Source organism: Branchiostoma floridae, unplaced genomic scaffold, assembly GCF_000003815.2.
Source record: "Branchiostoma floridae strain S238N-H82 unplaced genomic scaffold, Bfl_VNyyK Sc7u5tJ_1307, whole genome shotgun sequence".
In the NCBI taxonomy this organism is placed as follows: Eukaryota; Metazoa; Chordata; class Leptocardii; order Amphioxiformes; family Branchiostomatidae; genus Branchiostoma; species Branchiostoma floridae.
This window is the reverse complement of record NW_023365696.1, coordinates 25,568-31,557: the sequence shown is the minus strand read 5'-3', so window position 1 is coordinate 31,557 and position 5,990 is coordinate 25,568.

Here is a 5,990-nt window from a genome sequence, read left to right as displayed (position 1 = left end):
GCATAGTAAAACATCATCTATTCCCACAGCTAATGTGACACATTGACACACACTCTCTCCACCGTCGTTATAAAGACATTACAGTAGTTATGTACTAAAACATCATCTATTCCGAGTGCTGACACAATCACTCTCTCGTGACATACTGACAAACCATTCTCTCTCTCTCTCTCTCTCTCTCTCACACATTCTCTCTCACACACACACACACACTCTCTCGTGACATACTGACAAACCATTCTCTCTCTCTCTCTCTCTCTCTCTCTCTCACATTCTCTCTCACACACACACACACTCTCTCTCGTGACATACTGACAAACCATTCTCTCTCTCTCTCTCTCTCTCTCACACACACATTCTCTCTCTCTCTCACACACACATTCTCTCTCACACACACACACACACACACACTCTCTCTTTCACTCTATTCGCGGCTCAAGTGACATATTGACACACCACACTCTCTCTATAATACCGTCTTTATAAAGACATTACAGTAGTTATATAGTAAAAATCATGTATTCCCAGCTCATGTGACATGCTGACACACGCCACTCCCTCTATACCGTCTTTATAAAGACATTACAGTAGTTATGCATTAAAACACCATCTATTCCCAGTGCCTGTGACATATTGACACCACACTTTCTCTCTTCACCGTCTGTAAATAGACCTTCCGGTGGTTATGTAGTAAACCATCATCTCTCCACGTTCCCCGGGGCCTTACCGGAACAGCATAAGTAGATATTTCCTGTTAGCGCGTGTTTAGCGCCGGATTCTGAGTGGGGCGGTCAAAATGTCACATTTCCCATGGATCGCGCCAAACCGCCGGAGGTTTGCCGATAATCAGGGTTCCCATTACGGACTCGCTGCGGTACCTGAACCCTGACATCACCGCCTCGGGTGCTACATTGTTATTGATGTTTTCCTGGGAAAATCGACAAGTTTGTCAATGGCTGGTTAGATGTGAGATCTCATTACCACTAGACGGAGATCGCTCGGGGCCTGTTTACACTTGCGCGTACTGTAGTATATCAAGAGCTTGTGACTGGCGTTTTGCGATTTTTGTCGTTTGCGGATGACAAAAAAATCGTTGTTTCTGGTACGATACAGCGATGGATCAAAGGCAAAAACAACTTCCTTCCAACAAACTTTACCTAAACCAAAAATGTCAATATGAAACTGGTGCTACATTCCTATTACCGACTCGCTGCGGTACCTGAACCCTCACATCGCCGCTTCGGGTGCTACATACCTATTGATGTTTTCCTGGAAAATCGAAAACTCTGTCAATGGCTGGTTAGATTTGAGGCCTCCTTTTTACCAGACGGAGATCGCTCGGGGCCTGTTTACACTTGTGCGCACTGTAGTATATCAAGTGCTTGTGACTGGCGTTTTACGATTTTTGTCGTTTGCGGATGAAAAAAAAAATCGTTGTATTTGGTACGATACAGCGATGGATCAAAGGCAAAAACAACTTCCTTCCAACAAAATTTACCTAAACCAAAAATGTCAATATGAAACTGGTGCTACATTCCTATTACGGACTCGCTGCGGTACCTGAACCCTGACATCGCCGCTTCGGGTGCTACATGCCTATTGATGTTTTCCTGGGAAATCGACAACTCTGTCAATGGCTGGTTAGATGTGAGGTCTCATTACCACTAGAGGGAAATCGCTTCGGGCCCGTTCACTCTTGTGCGTGCATCAAGTTGCTTGTGAGTAGCGTTTTACCTTTTTTTGTCGTTTGCGGATGACAAAAAATCGTTGTATTTGGTACGATACAGCGATGGATCAAAGGCAAAAACAACTTCCTTCCAACAAACTTTACCTAAGCCAAAAATGTCAATACAAACTACATTCCTATCGATTTTTTGCTGAGGAAAATCGACAAGTTTGTCAATGGCTGGTTAGATGGAAGCTCTCCTTTTTACCAGACGGAGATCGCTCGGGGCCTGTTCACTCTTGTGCGTGTATCAAGTTGCTTGCGAGTGGCATTTTTAGTCGTTTGCGATGACAAAAATCGTTTTATGTGGTTCAAACCAGGCTTTACAGCGATGGATCGTAGTTAAATACAGCTTGTTTCTCTGCAAACTTTACTTACGCCAAAAATGTCAACACGGAGCTCATATAGCATAGGCTTGAATATTCTTAACAAGTGGGAACCAACCCTTAAGCTGTAGCGTAGCGACTAAAATTGGATTTAGGTGCCCCTTGACTTCATAATGTTTGTCAATTGCAGAACTCACATTCTTACCTTGATTTCATAAGAGGATTTGTAAAACAAATGCTGCTCTTTCAAATACCGGCAGATGTTTCATATGTAATGAAAATAACAGTATTTCAAATCTTATCGTATCAGAAATAATGCAATTTGTCTTTAATGTTTTAAAGAAGCCCAAAGAAAGCCGCTGATCGCAGCGTAAATTGTTTATAACATAAGCGCACGGCGGACCAAAATACATTTCATATGTAATAAGAATAACTGTTACAGTATTTCAAATCTCATCCTATCAGAAATAATGCAAATTGTCTTTAATGTTTTAAAGAAGCCCAATGAAAGCCGTTGATCGCAGTGTAAATTGTTTATAACATAAGCACACATCGGACCATAATACCACTCTCTCACATACCGGTAGATATTTCATATGTAATGAAAATAACAATATTTCAAATCTTATCGAATCAGAAATAATGCAATTTGTCTTTCATGTTTTAAAGAAGCCCAATCAAAGCCGCTGATCTCAGTGTTAATAGTTTATAACATAAGCGCACAGCGGCGGGTACTTACGGCATTACAAAGTCCTCTCACATCCCCGCCAGAGTTCCGGATCAGAAGTTCCCGACCATTTAATTCCTCCCAAATCTGACCTGATGATGCTGGTGACTTTATCATTTTTGTCAATTCTGGAACTCACACTCCTACCTTAATTACATAAGACGATTTGTAGAAAAAATGCTACTCTTTCATGTACCGGTATATCTTTCATATGCAAAAAAAACAGTATTTCAACTTAAATTGTATCAGAAATAATGCAATTTGTCTTTAATGTTTTAAAGAAGCCCAATGAAAGCCGCTGATCTCAGTGTTAATTGTTTATAACATAAGCGCACAGCGGGCCGTACTTACTACATTACAAAGTCCTCTTACATCCCTGCCAGAATTTCGGATCAGAAGTTCCCGACCTTTTAATTCCCTTCAAATCTACCTGTAAATAAATGAATCGATGCAGGGTGGAAATGCTATTTTCTCCGAGGATCCTTATTCCCACTGAGAACTCTCATACTCTAAGTGCGAATAATGAATGAATGACCTTTATTGTACATTTGTGCTCAAACAAGCTAAGTACAGGTCGTAGCGCTAGTGATAAGGTACAATTTTGACAAAAAGGTATCTTATCATCTCTACGTATGCTAATACATTCAAGTATGTACAAGTACATTCAAGTATGTACAAGTACAAAAAATGAAAGTATTCTCTGCAGATGAAATTGTGCCTTATCGCTACGACCTATACTTAGTTTGTTGGAGCATAAATGTACAATAAAGGTGTTTCATTCATTCAATAATTCTACAATCTTTTATATATGACTAGCGTGAAATCGCATCATCCAAAATTATTACTCTTTTACAAGCTTTCTCTATGTATGTCAGGTATTAGTAGTTTGCTTCATATAACGTGGCATGCATTTTCATATGGGCTATATGATGTATTGTAGGGATGTCCCTGTAGCTCAACTGGTAGCGGCCTCACAGTTGAGCCCCTGTTCCAATCAGTTGGCAACTGGGAAAATATATTTTTATTACATACGTGAGGGAGGGCAACTTGTAAAGGTTGTTTTGCCCTCCCAATCACTGTGTGATTAATACAATCAAACAAATAAACACAGTATATATGATAATAACATAATCTCCAAGCAGATCCTATGGTAGCATAAGATAGTATCAAAAGCTGGCAGAGGAGTGAAGCCGGCTTAGGAGTGTGTTTTGCTACCGGGGATCTGCCTCCACTGAAACAGGGAGGAGCATTTCTATTCAACAATGGTGTTGCTGCCCCTCCCTGTTGTCATGTGCTAATGATTTTACGAGCGACTAAGTCAGTGACCAGCAAATGCTCCAGTTGGAATTTAACACCAAACAGGAAGGAGGACAATTAGCACCTACACTTCAAGCATAGTTTGAATGGGAAACAATCGGATGTTAATAGCCTTTGTTCTAGCCGACTGGAGGCAGATTCTACATGGCAAATGGGCACCTCTTGGCTAACTATACTCCTTGGCCAGTTTGGTACTATCTTATGCCATTGTAGGATCTGCTTGGAGATTAATAATAACATACATACATACATAGTACATCCAGTAATAAATGCTTGTGGAATAAAATATATAATTTGTAGACTCGCAAAAATGTCGGAAATCAAACTACCCGGTAAATCTTTAAACATTACCGTTGTAAGCAAAAGAACTGAAAGGCAGTAACTGATAGCAGCTATACGTTACACACAAACTAACGCAGTAGCAATTTCCCCGGCTCCATATAACACCCCGTGATTACTAACTTAATATCACTTATTCTCGTGAAGCAAAGCTGTTTTCAGATTTAATTCCCGCTCCCGTACCCGACACAGTCCTATATCTACTGTTACAGGAAAATGCTTAGTCTGCTGGTTCCCAAATTAATGTGTTTAATTCGCCTGTAGCTTGTGTAACGCGCGCCCGGAAATCAGCAGAGCAGGGCGGACTTCATCATTCCACTCCTCACGCCGTAAATAATGTTCTATGGGCCTTCGTACCGCACACCATAAATAATGTTCTATGGGCCTTCGTACCCGTGCAATCATAGATAATGTTCTATCGGCCTTCGTACCACACGCCATAAATAATGTTCTATGGGCCTTCTTACCCGTGCAATCATAAATAATGTTCTATCAGCCTTTTTATTTCCTATTCAGTTAGTGTACAAAACTTCCAAAATGTGAAACATTGAGCAACCACATACACAGCCACAATCTGCACGTCGTAAATAATGTTCTATGGGCCTTCGTACCAGCCTGGGTACCATCCGGAAAGAAGTTCGCTCCGACGTTAGTTATACACTATAGACAGTCGCTTTTGGCTCTGACATTTATTATACACCATATATATACGGTCGCTTCTCTTCTGTTCCGTCTGGGATCCCCGTAGACAGGTAGCAGGAGCGAACATAGGAACGAACTACTACCCGGATGGTACTCAGGCTACCTGCGTACCGCACGACATAATAATAATATTCTATGGGCTTTCGTACGTACCCGTGTAATCATACATTATGTTCTATGGGCCTTCGTACCCGTGTAATAAATAATATTCTATGGGCCTTCGTACCCGTGTAATAAGTAATGTTCTATGGGCCTTCGTACCCGTGTAATCATAAACATCTACCGCCTAACAACGGCAGAATGGATTACTGCAAGCTTCTCTAGTTACCCAACAAACCTTATCGACTATCTCCGTCTCTAATGACGACGTTTCCTGGATGCCGCCATCACACTTATTTGACGTTACGCAACGATCGCGGCGTGAAGAACTCCATTACTCTAATCCCCCACGCTTCGATTCAACACCACTTATACTGGGGGGGGGGGGGGTATTGATTTATAGTTTTCTTATGGGCGCTGGTGCTTCTGGCATATCGAGCGAGCTTTAGGAAAGAACATCGCATGCACTTGTACGCCGGTACTGTGTCACTGTACATTTTTGCTTTTGTTGCAAACATTTCAATTAGAAGAGCCTTAAACGCGTGAACAAGGTGGCGTCGGATGGCCAAGTGGCTCGGCTAGTGTACACGAGCTCACGGGTTCTTTCCTGATGTTCCTGGCTAGTGCTAGACTCACTTCACTCCACCAGGTGTAAAAATGGGTACCTGATGTCAGTTGGGGAGGTGTGGAAGGAGAGCTGACACTGTCAGCCTTACAATACCGTATCTTAAACATAGTGGATAAAAACCCCTTT